The 25,908-nt window shown below is 35.4% G+C and overlaps 1 protein-coding gene and 1 non-coding gene across 2 annotated transcripts in view; both read left to right on the top strand.

The window, feature by feature from the left end:
- The window catches only part of LOC126976314 (tRNA (adenine(58)-N(1))-methyltransferase catalytic subunit TRMT61A), a 137,375-nt gene that overhangs the window by 97,670 nt on the left and 13,797 nt on the right, over positions 1-25,908 (top strand). The gene's annotated exons all lie outside the window — the stretch shown is intronic.
- LOC126978217 (U4 spliceosomal RNA) lies at positions 21,984-22,124 on the top strand. The gene has a single exon (XR_007732550.1). It is a non-coding gene; the product is annotated as a U4 spliceosomal RNA (small nuclear RNA).

Raw genomic sequence — 25,908 nt, 5'->3', positions numbered from 1 at the left:
AGTCTAGTTTGCTTTGTAGTTTTTATCTTAAGCTTTCTATCTACCTACTACTTGCATCTACCATGAATGCATTCATATGATAATGAATCAAAGGCCCTTTACGAACTGATGTCGCTTCATGACGTTTACCAAGTGTTGTTGCAATATTTCCCGGTAATATTATCTCTGGACCTTACGTCGACGACCTCACATCGTCGCTTTGTTGCGGTGTGCAAAAGAAGCATCACTAGAATATTATTATTAATAAATAAACAACGGTTCATTTTGTCATATATTTATTATATATTATAATAATGATGAAAAGTCATTGAAAGAATCTGTGTTGAGTAAAAAAAGATTATGTTTTTCTGGTAGAACTTTATAGCGACACAGAACAAAAGAAACTACAGAACTAGTAACAACAAAAGTCAAAAGTTAATTAAACGTTAATTGGACGTTATTCCAGGAAAACGTTCCAAACCACAATCATGTCTAAATTGAGTTAAGAACACAAAACTGGTCACGTGATTCATATTAACGGACTGACAACAAATGGCAGCCCTACTGTCACTCTTTAAATGACATTATGACTTAGTAGCCCAAGCGACATGTATGGAATACATACATTTATTAAACTTTAAACACGAATTCCTTCAAATGTGATGTTTGTAGCTTGGAACGTTTTTCAGGAACTTCCAATTGTGGTGTGTCACTTAACATAAATTGAATAAAATATAATATAAAATGCTGAAACTGTAAGTATAGATTAAAAAGAGTGGCAATAAGTTCCTTGCACAACTTTTCCGAAGTCGTGTTAAAATGTTTGACATTTAAAACTGTCATTTCGACCTAATTAAACAAATGATATTTCTTTATTTATTTATCCATATAGCAATGTGTAAGCATTATTGTGTTTCGGTCTGAAGGGCGCCGTAGCTAGTGAAATTACTGGGCAAATGAGACTTAACATCTAATATCTCAAGGTGATGGGCGCAATTATTGTAGTGCCGCTCAGTTTTGTGTTTTTCGAGAATCCTGAGCGGCATTGTAATGGGTAGGGCGTGTCAATTACCATCAGCTGAACGTCCTGCTCGTCTCGTGCCTTATTTTCATAAAAATCGTGTAATAATATAAATGAAAATTTATTTAATTCACAAATGCTCCTATATGTATATATATACCTGGTAATCGACCTTTATAAGATGAACAATCCGTACCGTTAGAACAGCGGTCTATAAATCTGCTCCTTGACAAAATAATAGGGTAGTCGGCTGGAAGCTATTAACGCCTGCAAGATATATGGGAACTAACTGGCTTCTATCAGATACCTTAATACTGCTTAATGGAAACCGTTCTGATGTATTGAGCTGCAGATGTGTTTATTTGGTACAGTAAAAGCTCCTTATTCGGGCTTCCTTCATTCGCGTTCGGGACCATCCATTAATTACCGCTCACAAACTTTGACGTGAAAATTTCTTTAGCCTTTGCACACTTTTTAGTAGAGGAAAATCTTATGGGTTCGCGTAATAACTTAATTAAAAAAATTTATATGACGCGTTTTGGATGGTTGAAATCTCATAAGCGAAATGCTTAAAGCAGTATATCTGTAGCTATACAGCTGACGTATTGTGCAACATTAGTGCTATATATATTATAAGTGAATTTGAATGGATTTAGGGAACAGTTGAGTTTAATTGAAAATATAATTAATAATATATAATAAACAATTAAATTACTGATTTCAATTTATAATTAAGTTTTAAATATAAATTGAAATCAGTAATTTAATTGTTTTCAAACATTATCAAATTTCTAATTTTAATACTAAAAGTTCTAACTTTTCGCTTCTATCGGCAGTCTCTACAAGTGCAATTTTTTTTAAATTATTAACTCCCCTACCCGTGCTTGTCACAGGTGGTCAAATTTGTGAAACCGTGATTTTCCGTTTATCTTTAAATTTTTCTATAGATCAAACAGCGCCAAATTAACCTACATATAAGCCTTATAAATACAGATCGAGTGAGTTTCTTTAATTATTCCTGTGTTAGGTAACTTTCGAGTTTTACTATTTTCAGCTTTTCATCCCCATGTCCCTTACCACACATTGTCACATGGGGTTTGGACCCCTCCTCACCCTTCCATTAAGTGTGACGTAATTTATGGATTACCCCATTCTTATATTTGCGGCTAAGGATTCCTTCATTCGCTAATCTAATCGGTACATGCATATTAATAAAAAGGATTCCAATAGGTATCCCAATATCCTTTATAAACGCGTACCTCATACATTAAATAAAGCGATTATCAGAAGACCAATAAATACAAAACTGCGTAATACAGCTTACTAAGAGACATTTATAACAGGCATAACGATTAAAGTCTTTAATGGTCTTGATGAGTAATTTATACTGTAATGTTTATATTCATCGTGTAATACTTGCGATTTTCTACGCAATCTATTTTACAGCTTATATATTTTAAAGCAATAAGATTTTTACATTTTTGTACCTACTCCGAGATAATCTACGAAGTCAACTCTCGGGTCAATCAACTGTAAAGTAGAGTATGGAGCCACAACCCGAAAGTTGAACGAAACATACCTAGATTTACGAGTGATGCGTTACTCTCACGGTTGGCTTAGTCGATAGAGCGCTGGGACGTCGTCCGAGAGGCACGGGTTCTACTCCCGCATTGTTGTGTTGTTTACCAATTAAAATAAATTAGTATTGTTATAATCAACCTCAACATCGCCATGATATAGCCAAAAATACCTGGCTTCGCATACCGTTGACCCCCAAGAGAACAAACAAGTCTATCCTGGAGCAACTTCGCTTTGACACTAGATTGTCCACAGTCTGCTATCAAAAGATGTTGGGGTAATTGGCCACATTGCCTGACGCCTTCTAGTAATTTAAACAAACTGATAGTCATAGACAAGGTGGAGGGCAAAAGACCATGCGGACTATCACCTAGCCGCTGGTCGGGCCAGATCAATACGCTCACTGGCCTACCACTTACGACCGTAATAAGGAAGACCGAGGATCCAAATGAGTGGAGGGCTTTAGTGACCTACGGTTACAACAACCTTGAAGTACGGACACGACCTTCAGAAATGAAGATTGCGACCAAGAAGAAGATCGAAAAATACATTAAGAATTCCAAAAGGTAAAGCATAGCGAACTTATGAAGCATTGAATTAACATACATGTGGATTAGTAAACCGAAAATACGTGGGTAACACTGAAGATGTTTAGAACTGGCCAGTTAGAAACATTGCTAATGAAAACTTTTTTTGAATTTCAATTTTATAACTCTTTAGTAGCCTAATGTGGTATATTGAATACATTTGTCATTTTTTTTGTGAATTGGCGGAAAATCTAAAAATCTTGTTATACGTGAAAATGAACCTAACGCGAAAAAATATTACACGAACATTTAGGTGTCAGGAAGCTTTGTACCAGATGGATTCCCCATACTTTAACCGACTACCAGAAACACCTTTGCATGGACTGGTGTCGCCAAATGTTAGATAAGTTCAACGTCGGTGACTCAAATGCTCTATTTGACATCGTGACAGGTGATGAAAGCTGGATATATAGCTACGAACCCGAAACCAAAACAATCAGCTCAGTGGGTGTTTCCTTTCCAGGATCGGCCAACGAAGGTACAGAAAGGAAGAAGTTAAGGAAAAAAGATGATTGCCTCATTCTTTGGTCGGAAAGGTCATTTCGCGACAGTTGTGCTAGAAGATGGAAAGACAGTTACTGCAGACTGGTATGTCAATCGCTGTTTGCCTGTTGTCTTGGAAAAAATTTTACAGTAGCGCCCTCGAAGCAGGATCCTCCTTCACCACGACAATGCTTCAGCGCACTCCGCAAAACGGACTGTTGAAAATTTGACTATGGCAGGTGTCGAGATAATGAGTCATCCGCCATACAGTCCTGACCTGGCGCCCTGCGACTTTTATTTATTCCCAAGAACTAAAGATAAAATTCCAGGTATTCGCTTTTCGAGCCCTGAAGATGCGGTGAAAGCATACTAAAATGCCATAGAAGAGAACCCTAAGGAAGAATGGACCAACCGCTTTTCTCAGTGGTTCCATCGAATGCGACGATGTGTAGAGAGGAACGGAGATTACTTCGAAAAACAATAAAAGTATTGACAACTTTCTACATTTTTTTCATATTCTAAACATTTTCTGTGTTACCTAGGTGCAAGCACGTCTTAATTGTCAGTAAAAGAATACAAAAAAATATTTTTTTGTAATATTTTGTAACAACCTGTATATAAATATTACAAAAGTGAAAGATTACTGTAGTTTTCGGTTACGTGTATCAATAATATACACATAAGTATCGTCATACATTGCGATACATATATATCAAGCGCTCAAAGATCTCTCAGTAAATTGACTATAACAGCTCTCATAAATAAACAAACGTGCCAAATGATGCACGAATTCAATAATATATTTCACCATTAGGGAGACCTAGATGTGTGTTGCGAAACGTTGTATGAATCCAGCCATACAGGTGCATATTGAATGCATTTCGCGAATAATAAGATGATACATCAAATTCTACATAAAATAATAATAATAATAATATAATTTTGACACACTTTACACAAATTATCTTGCCCCAAGTTAAGCATATATAGCCTGTGTTATGGGTTACAAGACAATGATATATTTAATACAATATACTTACTTAAACATATATAAATTTATATAAACATACATAAATACATTTAAACATCCATGACTCGGAAACAAACATCCATATTCATATAAATGCTTACCTACCGATTCGAACCCGGGACCTCTAGCTTAGTTGGTAGGATCCCTAACCACTTGGCTATACAGGTCGTCGTAAGTATTCGGGAATAATGCTGTCTAAAGCCTTTTTTTAAGACAATAAGGGACGAGACGAGCAGGACCTTCATCTGATGGTAATTGAACAGGATTCGTGAAAATCCCAAAAATTCTGATCGGCTCGTCTCCTTGAGACATAAGATGGTAAGTCTCGTTTGCCCAGTAATTTCACTACCTACGGCGCCCTTCAGACCGAAACACAGTAATGCTAACACCTTACTGCTTGACGGTGGAAATAGGCGCCGTTGTGGTACCCATAATCTAGCCGGCATCCTGTGCAAAGGAGTCTCCCACTGGTTTGAATATCAATCTGAATTTACAATATGTACCATCATATTGTAAATTCAGTATTTGTAGTGACGATGCAAAAGTGTGTAGTCTAACGGGCGTTCCCAATATTCAGTCTATCTCTTACTTGAGATAAAAATCGTTACTATCGTTGACTTTTCTGTCCCAATAAACTTATCGACGGTAACTCACCTTATCCGTACACGCTGTCTGTCAATGGGATGACGTATAGCGGCTTACTAGCGATAGAAATTTGTATAAATATCGCAATTCACGCGTCCCAATATAAGGTGATAAGAATGACTTATCGGGTATATTTGGACAGCCTCAGATTATTGCTATACAGCTAATTACTGTTTATCTATCTGTAGATAGTATATTGAGAATGACCGTAAGGCTATGATATTTTGACAATTTTACTGGTCGTTATTTTAAGAGGCTGTCTCTGATTGGTCTGTTTCTTGTATTTATTGTAGTCATTTATTTTCAACAATTTCAACTTATTGTTATCCAAGCCCTTTGTTGACTATTTTAGTTAAATTTTGATTGTTAATCACAACGCAGCGACCGGCGAGTGCCAGCACCGAATCGGCCCTTGTTCACTATTTCAACAAGAATTTCAGACGAAAAATTGCACACACGCTCAATGTTCACTATTGTTTTGCATATCGTGTACGGAAAATTATTGACCAATCAGAACGCTCGACGTCTCACACTGCTGACTTCATTTGTGATATACCTAGATTTATTATAATATCACTATAGTGTACGGCCGTTTTCAATAACGTATCTCTAGCTACGGATACATTGCTGTCACCGTTTAACGACATGATCTTATCTATCCATAGTTATGTCCAATATAGTTATAGTCCAATGCTTTATGTCGATAGGTTATTGAAATGTAAGTAAGCGTAAAATGATATATTTGTCTGCCTCTTGTAAGTTACACTAAGGATAGATAGGTTATTGACAACAGCCGTAAGTGGATTGACAATCTATTGGTAAATTATAATATCATGAAGTTGTTTTATCCACGTTAAATCCACGGCTTTCACAATATACCAGCGAAATATCTATTTCTTTATAGAGCCATATTTCGCGGCAGTTAATAATTAGATTACGGCCCACATCTCTCATCGAGAGGCTGTATTTACGAGTGCTGGCCGGATAGAGTCGTCAGTCGCATGTTGGGGATCGCTCGGCAATAAATTAGCAGGCGCACTGTTCCCACGAGCTAGTGCAATATCAAGATGAGACCCGAACAACGCTCCGACTAAGTTCCAATGGGGACAGAATGCTTTATTTTCTCACTCGATTTATTCCGAATGACATTCTCTTGTGTTTTGTTAGATGTCACTTGTGGGGTACAGTCGGTAACAGAAGTTTTGTCTATCTTATAATATCAATATTTTGAGCTGTACTTCCCCGGGGCATAAAAAGATTAGGGATGTTCCAGGCCCAAGGGTGTCGAAAGAAGCGACTAAGGGTATTTACCAGTAGGACGCTTCTTTGCACAGGCTGCCGGCTAGATTACGGGTACCACGGTGCCTGTGTTTCGATCTGAAGGGCGCCGTAGCTAGTGAAATTACTGAGCAAATGAGACTCTCTTATGTCTCAAGATGACAAGCGTAATTATAGTGCCGTTCAGATTTTTTGGGTTTCACATGAATCCTGAGCGGCTCTGGGCGGCAGGGCGTATCTATAACCATTAGTTCAACGTCCTGCTCGTTTCGTCCCCTACTGTCTTACACTCGAAATCATTTAGATTTGGTTAAAGATATATTCAATCGTTTTTCTGTGAATGAGTAACACAAAAACTATCGCTTATATTATATGTATAATATTAAGTATAGATGCACACAACATTTATGTTGTCATTTCGTCAATTTTGATACAATAATAATGGCTTTTTCTAGTAAAGCATCGCTGGCTTTAGCTAGGAAGATAGAATGGGTACCGTCAAAATAGAGAATGAGTAACTTTGGCCAAAGTTATTTCCATTTTACTTAAAAGGCAAAAAAAATTGCTTGTTTTTGTATTTTGAGGTCAAACAATATCTTTGCGTCTCTTAATAAGTTCAGTGCTGTAGGGAAGATCTTCGTGCTGTTTCAGTACTATGCTCATTATAAATAACTGTCCAACTGTAAGTACTTTGCATGATTTATAAAGAATATTGGTAGGAAAAAAGAAAGGGCGGTTAGTAGACAGACACCTCAAGAATAGCTCTCTTACAACTATCTTCGTAGCGTTATCTATCATATCCTATTATCCTATTAATATTATAAATGTGAAAGTTTGTATATCTGGATGTATGTTTGAAATTCTTTAACGCAAAAACTACTGAATGGATTTTGATGAAACTTTACAATAATATAGCTTACACACCAGAATAACACATAGGCTATTATTTATAAAACTATCGCGTGAATTATACTTCATATGGCAAAACAACATTTGCCGGGTCAGCTAGTTTTGTTATAAATTAATACTAATTTGTGGCGCGTCGTACGAAGGTGGAATTCGGTGTCAGGGCTCAGATCAAACAGCTCTTCGGAACATTCCCCGTGATAAATGTGGTATAAGACACAAAATCAAGCAATGTCTCTACGCCACGAAATAACTTCTATCGTTCTTATTATAATACATTATAAATAATATATTATAATACATTAATTTAATCGAAGTATTTACACTTGTTATCTTTACATTTCCGTCATCGCAGGCAAGATATATTATGCCTTTGCCGTAGAAAACTGAAATGAACTCAATAAACTCTGTAAAGCCATTGCCTCTTCAGAAAGTATGAAATCTCATACGAAGGATTTTTTTTTAAATCTAGTTTGTCAAAATAATTATTATTAGTTGATGCACTTTTGTAGGCGACTGTACCTACTCGTACCAGTAACGATGCACACCTAACCCTGTGTTCTATCATGTTTGTATTGCCAACTGTTGTCCTGCATTAGTGTGTGTTCTAAATTAACACTTCATATTTCATTAGGTCACGCTACAAGGTTCTGTAGTCGTCTATAAGAGGGATCTCTATTAAATCAAATTTTATAAGTTTGTATATACTGTTTATAGTACAATTCCCGACCAAGCCGATACAAATGAGTTATTTTTTTATAAAATTAGGGACGAGACGAGCAGGACGTTCAGCTGACGGTTATTGAAAGGCCCTGCTACAGTTCCGCTCAGGATTAATGAAAAACCCAAAAATTCTGAGCGGCTCTACAACTGCGCTCGTCACCTTGAGACAAAATGTCAAGTCTTATTTGCCCAGTAATTTCACTAGATACGGCGCCCTTCACACCGAAACACAGTAATGTTAATACATTACTGCTTCACAGTAGAAATAGGCGCCCTTGCGGTACCCATTATCTATCCGGCATCACTGGTTAATTAATCCGAGAGTAATCAAAAAATATTTACGTTATAATATGTTAAGGTCGGTATAAATGGATATGTGTTAGAAAATATTCTTAGTGTCTTTAGGATTTTAGGAACTCTTAAATAATATAAACTTAAATAAAAAGTCTTAAGGAACTTTCCAAAATTTCAGGACAAAATGCCACCTACACAGTTTTCTTTATCCCTGACAACATGTTTTCAAAATCTCATGACGTTCGTACACTGACCTCTACTATTTACCACTGGACTGGCGGCTGTCAAGCGCTTTTGTGCCTGTACGATATTAGCCATTTTGGCGCTGTTTGCCATGTAGCGAGAGTCTGCGGTACTGGAACTAGTGATGACAACCTCAGCTAAACAAACAAATTACGTTCATTCTTGAAGTATGAATAACACGGAAAACGACCGAAATTAATACAAAATGCAATATTTCAGTGTATTGTACGCTTCACTCGTAGCCATTTGTATTATACGTCGAAATTTGTTCTCTGGACGCTCGCAAGTGGCGCTTCAAATATTCACAAAAAATTCTCTCAAAAAATCTGTCAAACTTAAGGAACAGCCTGTCCAGTTGTATTTGTACAGGTCAGTGGGTTCGTACGAGTAACTGAGGCATGAAAGCGTAACAATCAAATAAAACTCAAATTCTCATTCATAACGACGGCATATAGCCGAATGGTTAGTGACCTTGACTACTAAGCTAGGGGTCCCGCGTTCGAATCCCGGTCGGTGCAATCATTTATATGATGAATATGGATGTTTGTTTCTGAGTCATGTATGTTTAAGTAAGTATATTGTATTAAATATATCATTGTCTTGTACCCATAGTACAGGCTATGCCAGTTTCGGGCAAGATAATTTGTGTAAACGTGTGTCAATAATAATAATATTATATAATACTAGCGACACCCGACCAAACTACGCTTTGGCTCAATCTAATAGTGCATGGAATAAATGTATACAGTAGTAAATGGGAAAGGATCGGTGGAACTTAAAAGAAAATTAACCTAAACCAATTACGAGAAATGACATTCCGATATGTTCAGTAGGTTTTGTGCAACAACTGATGTAGGTATATATTCATGAAAAATGTAGTCTAAAGCCATCGGAATTGTGGAATAACATTGTCTTGAATGTTTTTATTAAGTATTAATTTCGTATTCGCTTAAACAACTTTTACATTACCACGTTATAATTGCTAATTTATTAATATAGATATAATATCTTATCCTTAATAAATAGACATTTGCCGTTGGCGACTTTTTTGTAGACCTATATAAGATACATAATTCCACTTAACATTATTTTGTTATATTCCAAAGGGTTTAGACAGCGTTTTCGTTGAAAACTCCCAGACGGCTATTTTTTTTTCGACACTTCCAAAAAATATCGTTATTACATACAAATATAGTTAATATATGCAAAAACTTAACAAATTATATTCTAAAACCTATCTAAGTTTATCGCGAACATACAGACAGACAGACGCGGTGGAGGACTTTGTTTATGATATTAGTCCATTGAAAAGTTACATTTGAGGTTGCGTTTTTAGCGCTAAAACCAAGTTGGTGGGGTCGCCACCCTTGTCCCACGGCCGCCATCTTGAAAATAGGGGTTGAAATGGTTTTTACGATATATCTCTTAAACTATTTATCTGATAAAAAAAATTGTTAGCATTTTTTGTTGCAAATTAAATGTCAAGAGGATTATCATCTTTATTACCACCGTATAAAGTGATCACTTGGGTATTTTATTTAAAAATTATTATTTTATTTAATAATTATTTTTTTTTAAATCAATAATTGAGTCAATAATTAATTATTTATTACTAGTCTATCGCTGTATAAAATTCCATCAAAATCGTTTCAGTAGCTCCAGCGTAAAAGCGTACAAACAAACTTACATTCACATTTATAATATTAGTAGGGATCACTTGGTAAGGTTTGTACACCGTTCAAGGTACGAGAATCTGCATAATATCCGTAAATAATCGTACTTAAGTATCCAATAGAAGATTTGTAAATCAACACTTGCGCAAAACTCATTTAGTAGTAATAAATCAACTTGAATATTAATATATGGTTGAACTATGTCTGGTGCGGTGTATGGGATCAGCTTACGAGCTGACACCGTGAAGTTCTCGCTCATAAATAACTGCTGACGTAATTGAAATAATATTAGATTTTAATTGAATCCTAGTTCACGAGAATACTTTAATCACGAATGGCCAACTTTTGTCTTATCAGAGTTTAAAACTAGCGGCCTCCGGGGTTCCGCGCCATCGTACAAGATAGAACACTCGGTAATTTTTAAAGATTTTGTTAAAAGGCTCATTTTTTATTGGTATGTTAATATTAATTAATATATATCCATTTTCGAATACGCCATCTTGGTTTTAATTGGTATGTCGGCCATTTTCGAATACACCATGTTGGTTTTTATTATACAGAGGATGAATTTTCATTTGGGCGTAAATAGCCAAATCCTAAATTATGAGGAATAGCGAAAACTTAGAAAAGTAGTAGGAATCTCGGCCCCGATTTTGATAAAAATTTAAACTGCATCAATCGTTTTTCGATAAAAAAAAATAAAACAGCTAACTTAAGCGATAATTAAGATAATAGATCCGAATCCGATCGGAATTTTTGGGTTTTACAGGAATCCTGAGCGGTATTGCATTTTAATGGGCAGGGCGTATCAATTTCCATAAGCTGAACGTTCTGTTCGTCTCGTTCCTTATTTTCATAAAAATAAAAAAATAAAAATAGCATTACCAGCCAGCAAGATAAATGCGCTTTTTTAAAGTGCCCATGTTGTATCGTCTTGGAAATACCGCGCAAAGAACCTCAGTCCACAGCTTGGTTGTACGTGGAGGAAAGAAGATAGTGCCATGAGAACCGCACTGTGGAGGAACACACAGATGCTGGGGATGATCTCCAAGCTTGTGGTGTGACGTGCGAAGGTGGAACTCGGATAGTTGTTGCTAATATGTCATAACCTTCATATTTTACTGAACTAGGAAGAACACGTACTTCACTAATTCACACAATGGAACTGTAATAAAAATCGCATTAACCAATACTTGACCTTGTCAATCTTGCCCTTGACGTAACACACTTCAATTCTATAATTACATAGAAGTCACAATTGTAATCGCCTTGAGAGTTTAAATGTTAATTATTGTAATTAGAGTTATTATGGTCTTGTATCCGCATGTGTGATGGATAGGTCTTATGCGAGGTGCACAAAAGAATTTTCGATCGGCTGTCAAAAGACCGGATATAAGTTTATTAAAAGACACGTGATTGGATTGAACATTTTATGTCGTTGGCTTATTAAGTGGTGTTGGTAATGGTTAATGGAATAGTATCCGGTTGAAAATTTTGGCGGGTTATATCTTAGACTGACCAGTGGGAGGCTCCTTTGCACAGGATGCCGGCTAGATTATGGATACCACAACGGCCTATTCCGTGAAGCAGTAATGTGTAAGCATTACTGTGTTTCGGTCTGAAGGACGCCGTTGCTAGTGAAATTACTGGGCACAAATGATACTTAACATTTTATGTCTCAAGGTGACGAGCGCAGTAATTGTAGTGCCGCTCAGAATTTTTGGGGTTCAAGAATCCTGAGTGGCACAGCATTGTAATGGGCAGGGCGTTTCAATTACCATCAGCTTGTCTCGTCCCTTATGTTCATAAAAAAGTCACATCGCTTCTCTATCTTGCTCCGTTGAAGATGCAGATCCTTTTCTCTCTCGCATGCCAAAGTCTTATTTATTTATTCAGGCAAACGTACAAAATACAAATAATTATGATTTAAATAATATAGTTTACATTATATATACATATATATATATTGTATGTAGTTCATTAATAGCGTACACAGCTGGTTTTTGACATATATTTTTAGATATGAATATAGCTTAAATATAAAAATATATTTATATAAAACATTACAGATGATTACAATATGTATTATAAATTGAACTACACTGGCCTGCAAAAGTAAGTATCACACTTTTCAAATTAAATTTTTTTCTTAACTATAGAAAGTAGAGATTTAAGATTAAAAACGTTTTGTTGCAAATTTTATAGGCTTTAATTCTTAGAAACTAAAATTATACATTAGTAACATTTTTAACTTAAACAAGATAAAACAATGAAAATAGACATTTTTAGTTTAGTGTAAAAAAAATTCAACTAAAATGTATTACATGTTATTTAATTTTTAATAACTGGTATTGCCTCCTCGAGCTCTGTTGGGGAATATTCTCCCATTCTTCTACCAGGGCCTGCTTTAGTGCCCTGAGGGTAGTAGGTGGGTTGAGATCAGGACTTCTTGATGGCCAAGCCATCACGCTGATACCGACCTCCTGAATATACTCTTGTACGATATGAGCCGTGTGTGGCCGGGCATTATGATGCATCAGCATTGATCCATCACCCATATTTGCTAAATACGGCCCTGCATACTCATGAGAATCTCTTGAGCATATCTTTGCCCAGTGAGGGTGCCATTTTCTATGGCTACTAGCTCTGTGCGACCTTCTGAAGATATGCCAGCCCATACATGTACACTGCCTCCACCGTATTGGACTCTTTTTGAGATGCAGGCTTGAAGGTATCGCTCACCAGGTCGCCTGTAAACACCTCGCCTTCCATCAGAAGTGTAAAGGGAGAATCGAGACTCATCTGCAAACAAAATTCTTGACCATTCTTCTTCATCCCACTGCATGTGTTCACGGGCGTATCGCAGTCTCGCTACTCGATGCTGTCTCTCGAGTTTTGGGCCACACGCTGGTCTTCGGGGTTTCAAATTTGCTTAAGCAAGTCTTCTTCTCACTGTACTGTCACTAATGTAATCCCTCCGGGTCTGAAGTAGCTGTTGCTGGACTTCAACTGCATTTTGGTGGCGATTTCTTAACGCAGTGGAAATAATATAACGATCTTCTCGGGCACTGGTACACCTAGGTCTGCCATTACAAGGTCTCCTCAGATGGTGTCCAGTCTCTTCGTACCTTCGCTTTACCTTCTGGACCATTCGTACCGTCACACCCACCATTCTTGCAGTGCGACGCATACTGATGCCTAGTTCCAGAAAAGCCATCATCCTAGCACATTCTTCAACTGAAAGAGGCATGATAAATAAATGTTATGTGCTTTTTAGCATAAATTTTTAAAACAAGACCTATCGATCTTGAAAAAAATTTAAAACAGAAAGAAAAATGTGAATGGTAAAATTGTAATTCGGAAACGTCCACTTTGAAAAAGGAATGGTTTTGTTTTTGAAGTTTTTTTTTCAGCCAATTCTTAAAAGAAGGTTACCGACTATAAAATTTTTATGTACAAAATTAAATTCTCTTTGGAGTCCTTTTTATTTCGAAAGTATATCTTGTGAACTTAAAACATTATCCCAATTTTAAAAGTGTGATACTTACTTTTGAAGGCCAGTGTAGTTCCAACTAAACCATTTTTTGTCAAAGTACTTGAATTTTGCCAAACTTTAACAAAATAATATGTCTAGATTTTTATTTTTTCTGTGATAAATCATTATATATTGTACACGTACATACAATTGTCTATGTGGTATTGACTAAGTGAAAACATAATTATATCGGCGGTCAATATCCACGTACTCAGTAGCTGACCCCGAAAGCCTTCAGGCGGTCGAGCGTCAGTTCGTGACCCGGCTTGACCCCGATCTACTTACCAAACTATTGTCTTTGCCAACATTCGCCCTAATTTATCAGATAACTGAACAGCGAAATAATATTGTTAGCACACGCGCGTTAGTCATCTGATGAAAACCTCAACAACAAAACACTTGGTTGCAATATTGACTCATTTAGGATAATAAGTTAAATAAACTTTATTAAGATAGGCAAGAAACTCAACGGGCACTCCTATAAATGAATGCATTTTTTGCAATAGTTGTAATATACTTAATGAATTAGTTTGTAACACGCTGAATCCGATATATGAAACATGTTCAAAGTGGGAGCCGCCTAGATTATGGGTACCACAACAGCGCCTATTTCTGCCGTGAAGCAGAAAGGTGTAAGCATTACTGTGTCTCGGTCTAAAGAGCGCCGTAGCTAGTGTAATTACTGGGCAAATGAGACTTAACATCTTATGTCTCAAGGTGACGAGCGCAGCTGTAGTGCCGCTCAGAATTTATGGGGATTTTCAAGAATCCTGAGCGGCACTGCATTGTAATGGGCAGGGCGTATCAATTACCATCAGCTGAACGTCCGGCTCGTCTTGTCCCTTATGTTAATAAAAAAAAAGTTAAAAGCGTTTTAAATGTCAAAAATTTAATAAAAAAATAATGAAAAGTGGTGGGTAGACATATATATTCGTTTTTATGGTATTAATATTTATTTACTTAAGGTACTAAAGTAATCTTACTAACACTTGCTAAATAACTATAATTAATGGTTCTACTTGTGAGTACGCGGATCTCTACTTTTAATTGGTTAAAATGATTAAAATGGTTACTCGGACCAGTCCTGTAATGGTTGTAAACAAATTGTTAATGGTAATTAGGACCGGAACGATCAATGCTTACTCGCGTACTAAAGTCTTACTAAAGGCAACACATGGTTATAAGTAATTAATATTATCTACTAAGCAATATTTGTAATATAATGCTGTTGGATGGATTTACTTCGAACAAATAAACTGTATAATTTATCTTAGTCCGACCGGTACCAATGTGTTTTCGGTTTTCGAATTCATATTATGTTCGTTTATTTGACACTTTATAATGCCGGCTACGCTCCTGTGATTCCTCTGGTGTTACAGCAGAGTATAGCTCTCGGTTATCACATCATACATACATTTTTTTTATATTATAGGGACCCGACACATTGCCCGACGCCTTTCCAATAATTTAGACAAACTGATAGTTGTATACAAGGTGGAGGGCAAAAGACCATGCGGATGATCACCTAGCAGATGGTCCGACTAGATCATGACTCTCACTGGCCTACCACTTACGACCGCAATAAGAAAGGCCGAGGACCGAAAGGACTGGAAGGCTTTAGTGATCAATGTTACGAAAACTTTGAAGTACGGACACGACCTTCAGAAATGAAGAATGGTACCAAGAAGAAAATAGGGACCAATCATACAGAATTTTTTTATTTACCCTTATTAACGGTTTAACCAGAGTTGAAAGGAGAGGCGCGTACCTACGTTCCATATATACCGAACGATTTTCTTATGTGGTGAGAAAATATGAACAAAATTTAAACTCTCCGCTGTTAAATTACTAAGTGATCAAGATTGTTCACACAACCGTTTTAACCGGTTTCAACGAAAACCTTAACTTAAATTACCAAAAACCAAAAGCTGTTAACAGTAGAAATAAACCGAATCTGTTCTAGATAAATCTACTTAAACGTTAACCGGTTTGAATTTATTTTTGTTGCCAAGCCTTGGTCAAAATATTTATTAAAATACTCGTACGAAAATTTCATTAGATAATTTATAATTCATTATTAACTTAAACCGTTGGACCGGAACACACGTAAATGTCAATGAATTTTCTAATTGTAATCATGTCGGACATCTTGAGTGGATGTTACTGAGTTCCACGGCGAAATAATTGCTTCGTCGATTCGATTTATTTCAAACAATTGCCGAAATTTTTTGTTACGCAAGTTTTAATGAGCGCCATATTGTTTCAATTTGACCCCTATGACCACATATATAGGCTTGTATACCAATACAAGCCTGGGGGCGCTGTTGGACATTGAGCGCTCGTATTCTAACAGCAGTCACAGAATACGTCTTTTACGTATTCTGTGACAAGTACAGAAGGTTCACAGCGCTAATTACCTACAATTATATTCACCTAGAAGTTGCCTCTCTTTCTGTCGCGTAACTTCTTATATATATATATTAGTGTGTAGTATAGTTAGTTATATATTAGAATGTGTGGTATGGTTTTACTTCCGAAATAAATTCATTTTCATTTCATTCAGTTAGGTATGTGCCTGTGTGTTTATTTTGTGAGCAAGTGACGATAGATCATTGAAATATACTTGCTATTATGTATTCTAAGGTAGTATGGGTAGGTTGATGAGAAAACTATTTTATTTTTACAATGTCAGCACTTAGGTTCATTTATCGATATAAAACGACTATGTCAGCCATGAAAAAAATACTTAATTATATTAATAAATACTTTAATTGTAATAAAGCCGTTTTCAACACCTACAAGGGGAATAGGTCTGGAGTAGTTAAGAAAAAAAAATCACACAAAACAATCATTTTTTTTTCTTATTAAAATAAGGGACGAGACAAGCAGCACGTTCAGCTGATGGTAATTGATACGCCAAGCCCATTACAATGCAGTACTGCTCAGGATTCTTGAAAAACAAAAAAAAATTGAGCGGCACTACAATTTCGCTCGTCACCTTGAGACGTTGTGGTGCCTCTCAGATTTTTTAGGTGTTTCAAGAATCCTGAGCAGCACTGCATTGTTATGGGCAGGGCGTATCAATTACAGCTGAACGTCTCGACCCTTATTTTCATTTAAAAAAACGACTTTGTGGAATCAATAACCGGATACGGTTTTCCCGAACCGATGCGACTTCACTTACTCTAATGTGGGTAACTTAGTGAAGCTTTTATAAACTTAGATATTTTTATATTGAAATATACTTACCAACTGTGCTGTAAATGGCAAATGTGCGTGAGCACCCTACAGAATGTTTTTGTGAGAACCCTAGCATATTTTTAGAGACTAGCGGCCTTACAAATAAAATTGGCATAAAGTTATAACTAAGCATAAACCAAGAATATGTAAAATGTTTACAAATAGACATTTTGCTTAAGAATGGTTTGTTCGGACGTTTAACGTTTCCCGCGTTTATTTGCAAGGCAGCTAGTCATTCGGAAAACTTCAGAATTATCATTGTTTTGGGAGTGTTGTCAACGATATTGTAAACATTTTGCATTTTCTTTGTTTACCATCATTTATAAATTTATACCAAGTTTATTTGTAGGGTTGTAAGTATTTAGCTGCAGAACAAAGTCTACACTAATTGTGTTATTTTATTACGTATATGTATGTATGTACGTTTTATTCTGTGAGGTTGATGACGCAAACAATAGTCAAAATTTATCACAAAACAATCTTCAATGAGTACATTGAAGCCGTATTGTTTCAACTTAGCCTCTATATGGTTATGTGTGGATTAATGATATTATTGGTAGCCTTACGACCTCGTTCAGCGATCCTTATCACGGCTTATCTGTGATTGTGTTGTGTTTGTTGTGGGCATAGACAATTCAGTTTTGGGTTACATAATGTGCTGAGATAATCTCCTAGCGCGCCTCGGCTTGCTACTTCTAGTGTACTCTATATCTCTGTAAAAATCGAGCGAATGAATATAAAACAATTTGAAATATAAAAAGCTTGTTCGAAGTGGTCTCCATTGGCTGCAATACAGTCAGTTGAGGCCAGTTATCAATAGAAGCAGACACTCTTTCCATGGGACAATTCTCCACTGCCAATCGTACGGTTTGTTTTCGGGACCCCAAATTAGTTTTTATGAAATAATTTATATTATTTAAAGACGGCTCATATGCTCGATACTGCACCTTATAAACTAATTAGTTATGTATTGTAAGATACTCTATTTTATTGAAAAAGTGGCCGTTGAGTTTCTTTTACGTTCTTCTAACGAGCTCAACTTTTTACGAACATCTGGTAAGTTCTGTAACTTAAAAGAAATATTTGTAGACGATTCAAAAGTGCTTAGTTTAAACCTATTTCAATAAAGATTTTTTGACTTTGACTTTAAACATTCCTACAAAATAGTCCGCGACAGCATAATATATCCTTCCTATATGCCAAATTAGCGCCGAAATAATAAACCACTTCATACAATAAAAATTGATAACTTATTTTAATGCACCTCTGGTAGTTTCAATTTGATTCTTATATCAAAATAAACAATTTTATCGCTTTTTAAGGTAGATAAACATTGCCTTTCACGTATAATTTGGACAAATTATTTTAAAAAATTATTTTAAATTATTATTAATAGTTACGACGATGACCATCCGAGTGCGGGATACTTTGGTGCGGTCCGGCGGCGGGTACTGAATAAATTTAATTAAAATTTGCATTTTTTTCAACATATTTTCATGCTGGATGCAGGCATATACATATATTTGCTGCCTTAAAGCGTCCACGTGGACGACGTCGCGGACAGCAGCTAATTCTAATAATTAAAAATACGCGCGTCGATTTAAAGGTTGCCATTACTTGTACTTTTCCCGAACGTAACATTCAACATTTCAATAACTTCGCTAACGACAATACAAAAGTTTCCGTTTGAATTGACCGAGAATAATAAAGTGTGAAACTTCAAACAATTTTTTCCGTTCCAGATTTAAATCGCTTTTTGACTGTGTTTTTTTTCATGCGCTTTTATTTACGCCAGTTCTATTTCTGGTAAAGAAGATTAGAAATGCGTCGTGATCGTGCGTTGGATAAAGCAATTGGCTGTTTCATGGTTTTTTCTCCTGTTTCCACAAAGGGTAAGTGTCACAGTTCATTCAGTCGGAAAGTATCAATGGAAGAGTCGTGACCGATGCCCTGGCCAGGTCACGACTTGGTACAGCTACTGTTTCGGGATCTCAGCACGCCTTGAGCTAATCAATTATCTGTGAGATATTTTAGTCTGCGTTAAATCGATTCTAACCTTTTTTTTTGTTTGTGCAATCCCTATTGTTTATTTAGACGACTATTGTCAGAAATGCCTTTTAATAATTTGATATTACTCTATACATGCCGACTCTTTGACTGGGGTTACAAGACACGAAATTCTTAACTCGATAGCATGCCACGGTTCACGCGAAAATTGTACATACGAAGTGGCGAAGTCGCGGGCATCAGATAGTTATAATATAGATGAGTGATGATGAGATTAGTTTTTCCTATGAAAAAATTTGAAACAGAAATTATCGACCTACTTTTTTATAAAACTGATCACCTAAACAGGTTATTAGGTGGATTAACGATGAATCTAGGCGCGTCATTCTCACCTTATTTGAGAACTCTTATATTTATTTTTAAAATTAAAATTATTTTTATTTATTCTATATTTTTTTCCATGTAATATTGAATTTTTAAGCTTGGAAAGTATTTTAGCAACAACGTTGATGGTTTTAATTGTTAAGACAATTTTTTTTTATTACTAAATAAATAAATATAAATATTCACTATATTGTAGCTTGAGTTAGTAAGCGAGCGAAAGAAAATTTGCTTTTATATTATACACTTTTGGCTTTCCAAAGTGTAATTTTTTTTTAAATTGTGTTGTAAGCATACATTTTAGACTTTATTTTTGTATGACAATAAGGGACGAGATGACGTGGACTACGTGGATAATTAAAACAGAACTGATGACCTTTTTGCGAGACAAAATTAATGCTCCCAGCGGTAAGAAAGTGTAAAGTTAAATAAAACAAGTATTAAAATGACAACATTAGTAAAAAAAATAACAAAAAAAAACCGACTTCAAGAACACTATTCCAAAACTATAGACATAATACTCGTATGCACTAAATAGTGTAAAAATAATTGCGTATTTTATACAGTCTAATTTATTTATTTAATTCTAGTTACGATTATTGTTATTTTTGTAATCGACAATTTGGAATTGCAATGGGAAGCACCAGCTTTAAAGTAAAAAAAAGAATTATCAAAATCGGTTCACCCACTCGAAAGTCCTGAGGTTGTTACCTAACCTTAAAAACATACCGACTAATACGACAAAAACCTAAACATAAAAAAAAACCGACGAATTGAGAACCTCCAATTTTTTGAAGTCGGTTAAAAATAAATGTTGAGGTTAGTTCTGTTAAAAATCTTTTGTTAAAATGGTTAAAACGGGTGCCGAGTCCATTGATGGAGCTTGAACAAAAAGGTCGTGACTCGCGATAGTACTGGGAAAGTTGTTCGTGGATTTGGGCGACCTTGGGAGATAAATAGGGTTGCGAGGAAGGGAGACATAATAGATTGGTAAGCAAAGAGTTTCGTTGTCTGGGGTTTTGATTTGCTAAAACTATATTCTAATGGCTACCACATTAGTAATATATGCATTATGACGGTGATTAGTAAAAAAAAAACTCAAGTTGCACTATCAATCAAAAATATTTTATTTCGTAGGTAAATTGCATTACACTTGAAATATGTCATTTTTTCATACAGCTCGTTCGGAAGATAGATTTCCTTAGAGAAGAACGAGCAAGAAACTCTAAGGTTGCTCTTTTCAAAACAGCATGGTATAACAGGTTTTTATTTTCAATTTAAATTTACAAATCATTTAAATTAATATATATGCAAAGTGGTGCAACAAAATCAATTACTAAATGCCGTACACGAGTAAGTGAAAAAAATGTAAGTTAATAAGTAAAACATAGTTATACTACAATATAACAGAGGCATCAATCCACACATACCGTAAATAAAATAAAGGCATTATGCGAGCATTTTATTAGCTATTATATAAAAAAAATATAATAACTTCAATTTAAAAAAAAAATAAAATAAAAAAACATAGAACAGATTTTTAAATTAAATTAAATAAGCCTTTATTGCTGTTATTTTTAACTTACTTAACAAAACATATTAAAAGCTTAATAGAGGTAACAAAATATCATTTACTTATACTAACTAGGTGCTGTCGTTGGCATTCGGTTGTTCTCCCCTCGCAACAACTTGTCTTTCGACAAAGGCCTCCTAACGTAACCATTCTGAGCCCGCTGCTTTCTAAAAACCATCTTCCCAACTCTTTCTTGTATATTAATAGGTCGTCATAAATCGAAAGCTATATATACTTCATAAAAATAGCAGTTAGGTGCAGTTGGAGATGAAGACTGGGACCGGAATTATGATATGTCCGTTCTCCCCTTACGCACCAAAAATTATACTATTAATTAAATAAAAGAATTGAACTGATTGTAGAGAAAAAAATGTATGAAAATAGAACTTTAATAATAGAGATACAGTATTTTTTGAGTTAGTGGGACATCATTATTGATATTAGAAAATGTGTTCAAAAGTTATTCAGTGGCTCTTATTCTATCAAATACATTAAAAAGATAAATCTCTCACATCAAGGTAGAATAAGCATATCAAAATCATTGCCTTGTTATTTTTTTTAATTTGATTTTGATTAACTTTATTGATGCTAATGTGAACAAAATCATAAAATTATTACACACAGTAATTCTCGTATTATTTTATTACAGTTTCGTTGTTTTTTATATTAAAATATTTATTTCTAGTTTGGTATGAGAACTGTGATCAGTTTCCTCATAAAATCATAGATGGCGCTGTCTGTCATTCGACTCGCGCTATATAAATTTTCTCGATGAGCATCGGGTATCTACAGTTGGTTACTTTTAGTAACTTTGCGCAGAGGCAATATCGTAACCAATGAGGTTTATCCGAGGTGCGATTATTGCTAGTTGAAAACTTTACCAATACCCCGCCACGTGGACGTGAAATACCGTCCGCGAAGGCAATTTTTGAAAAGGCCTTATAGGTCTAATAATCTCTAAAATTGGTTGAAGTAATAAACTATAAGCTACAATTTAACTCGCGGTTCGTAAGTCATTTTGTGTTCGATGCACACAGCATTACTCAAAATAGACGTTAACAGTCAATCTCAATTTTTTTCGACGTTTTCACAGTATCTACTATCTAGACGTATAAATGGTATGAGGTTATAATTATAATGTCTTTGCAAATTTGCATTTTTCTGTTTAAATAAACGGATTGAAGTCAGCTGTTGTGCGCGCTGAGACGTAACGCGAGTTCGAATCCCGCATCGTTTATAAGTTTTGGTACAAATTAAATTTATTTGAAGTAGGCATTATTTTGCGGAAATCCATAATCATCCAAAAGTTTTGAGTTTTCTTGAGTATTTATTCCACCAATATTCGTCTTCAAACAATTTGACACGTGTTTCACCACTACACGAGACATCCTCAGGAGATGTTGTCTCGCCAAACTCTGGCACGAGACTCAATCTTTTTGAGATTGTATTTGGATCCAAATTAATGTGATTATACAAGGCCAAATTAATGTGATTATACAATTTCTTTTGACAAGGCGCCTAACCATCCTCCAACCTAAAAATCTTATAATAAATGCCTTTTAATTTCAAATTTTAATTCCGTATAAATAATTCTATGAGCTTAATTTTTTATAGGTTTTTAAAACGGTTTTACAATTATTCTATGACAGTATTTCATTACAAGAAGAATTTCGTAATTTAATAAAAATGATTTAAAATTTAGTAATAAAGTTTTGATATGCATTTGTTTAGGTAAAATGATTCGCATCGGTCACAATCTTCTAATATATAAAATTCTCGTGTCATGGTGTTAAACTTTGAACTCCTCCGAAACGGCTTGACCGATTCTCATAAAATGTTGAGTGCAGTCTGAGAATCAGACAACATCTATTTTCCATCCCCCTTAAGGGGAACACACGAATTATTTTGACATTTTTTTAATGTCGTTTGATTATGAGTCAGCATTAAAAAATACATACCACTTCAAATTTCACCCATCTACGATCAACAGTTACTTTTGTATCGCGATTTTAATATCGGCAATACAACGTGCTGGGTCAGCTAGTTTACCTATAGTTTTGTCTACCAAAACCTACCCAGATGTAGTCGGTTCGGGTGAAGAACTAGAGGAATATAAAATATTAGCTATTCATAAAAAACAAATTCTATTTCGAATGGTATCAATAACATTAGCACGGATGAACACCAAGATACTTAACCCTTCAGAAGTGCATTTAACAAATGACCATGACGAAAAGGATTGCGGCGGAACAGACCTGAGATTACTCGCCAACTGCCAATCCACTTTTAATAATGTCAAAAAGATTTGACATTTACACTCGGTGAAAGTGAGGCTTATTGAGTGGAATCGATTGATCGATTCGTAATCGTATTATCGACTCGCGGGGGGTCTCTAAGACCGCGCCCGGCTTATAAGTGTTGGCTTAATGAAATGCCGTATCTGTTATTGTAATTTTTTAATCTATGCCTGATTAAGAAGTAATTTTAATAGACATAATTGTTGCCTAATAAGTTAACAAACCATTCATATTTTAATGTCGTTATAAGAATACCAATTAAATCTACCACCATAGATAATTTATACGTCTAGAATCTAGATAGATTCTATTGCTGCTAGACACAGAACAGGCCAGGTTTATTATAGTGTGCGTGACAAGCTACGTTTTACACTCGCGATTTGTATATCACTTTGTATAAGTGTGCGTGCATTGCACAAAATAGAGGTTAATCATACAAATTAAATCTGTAACCAAAATTTATGAACGATGCGGCATTCAAACCTAACGAACGGTTGGCTGAGTTGGAAAGAGCGCTCGAACGGAACCCGGGAAGTCGCGGATTCGAAATTCGATTCAATTGTTTTGAAGCTAACAGTCAACCTAAATTTTTTTCGACGTCTGCTATCACAGTCTATCTAGACGTAAGTATAAGTGATCTAAGTCGGCCATTCTTCATTGCAGTTGTCTTAAAGCTGTGAATTGTGAGTATTCAATGGTTTGCATCATGTTTGTTAACCGATAAGGTCCATATTCTAGAATTTGTTACTATACATGTCAGTGATTTCCAGCGTAAAAAATTATCGTATTTTTTTAATTCCTTAAAATCTTATTTTGGTCCTTTCAAATGGCCTTCAAAATGGCGTCAACCGCGATAAAATCGGTCGAGCCTTTCGAAGGCTTTCATATATCCATACATTTACACACACACACCACAAACACATACACACACACACACACACATAGCTTGGGAAGCTTCCTAGGACCTCAAAACGTCCCTTAAAAGTACACATGTCAGACACTTCTTTGGCAAACAATTTTTTAAAACTCATTTATATTTAAATGCTAATCTCTTCTCTAAATCTAATGTTTTTTGTTAATGTTTATAATTATGAATTATTTTTTTTAACAAATATTAAGTTAGATGTTCTACTTACTAGCGGCCGCGCGCTAAACCTGCATGATACAACGCTAGTAGGGGTGATGTTCTACTTACTCGAGGCCGCGCGCTAAACCTGCACGATACAACGCTAGTGGGGAAGATTTTCTACGAACTAGCGGCGCTACGTAACACAATATGTTTCATGCAACATTCGCCCTTTCTCACTCTCTCTCAATTGGTCTCAATCGCTCTCTTGCTCTTCCTTAACAAAAAACGTCCCACAATTTCGTGTCACTTTATTGCGTTTCATACGTTAAAATTTTACGCTCATGCGCATGAGGCGCAAAGAAGTTTCACTTCAAAACAGTATCGACCGTCAGTTGAGGCATAATGTGCTCTGAAAACCGAATTGAGTGAATGTTATTGAAAACACACGATCGCGGCGCTTAATGGCGTGGCGTCTCGATATGATGCCGTGTATCGGCACTTTGTAGTGTTTTGATTATTATCGCATTAAGTGAATCTGATGAAAAACGAAAACTGTACGCATCCGTCAGGCTACTCAACACTTAGAGGTTTGCACGTGTAGAGGGTCCACAATTTCGAATATTATTGGACAAACAGTCGTTGTTACATTTTTATACGCTTAAAAAATTTGTAAAATATACAACAAACAATAACATAAAATACAACAAAAATTATAAATCAAGATAGCAATAACAATAAATTTTAATACAACAAAATAAAAATACATATTTTAATTTTGGTTGCAAAACAACACATGCTAATTCGAAAAGAAAAAAAGAACCTAAAGCATAATAATTCATATCAAATAATTTAAATCAAAATCACTTTATTCATTTAGATAAAAGAAAAAAAACACTAATGCATATCAAAAATTATACATTTTTCTATTTACGATCACTAGGAATAGGTTGAGCTTTAATGAAAAGAATTAGTAAGGTAATTTTGCTAAATTAGTAGATTATATAGATGATAATGATGCATTATTCTTGTCTGGGTCTGCGCAGGCCACTTAAAATTGTATTAGGTATATTATATTGAGTGATGATGAAAGATGAGACAATAGATGGGCTGAGAGTTTCTTATCAGTTCTTCTCCCCATGTCAAAGCCTCTTTACGAACTGTTGTAGCTCCATGACGTTTACCAAGTGTTGTTACCCTATCGTAAATAAATATATTTCTTGCTAATTATTTGAATTACAAGTAAAACCATAAGGCGCATATTAAATAAAGCTGTACGATTTTTGCACAATCTGAAGATCGAATCTCGGTTTATATGCAGTGTGGACTGTTCCGGGCTACGCAATGAAAGTCGTTAGGATTCACGGAG

The sequence above is a fragment of the Leptidea sinapis genome, chromosome 2, assembly GCF_905404315.1.
Source record: "Leptidea sinapis chromosome 2, ilLepSina1.1, whole genome shotgun sequence".
Taxonomy (NCBI): Eukaryota; Metazoa; Arthropoda; class Insecta; order Lepidoptera; family Pieridae; genus Leptidea; species Leptidea sinapis.
Note: the sequence above shows the minus strand (reverse complement) of the source record. Positions and strands in the feature narration are given on the sequence as shown.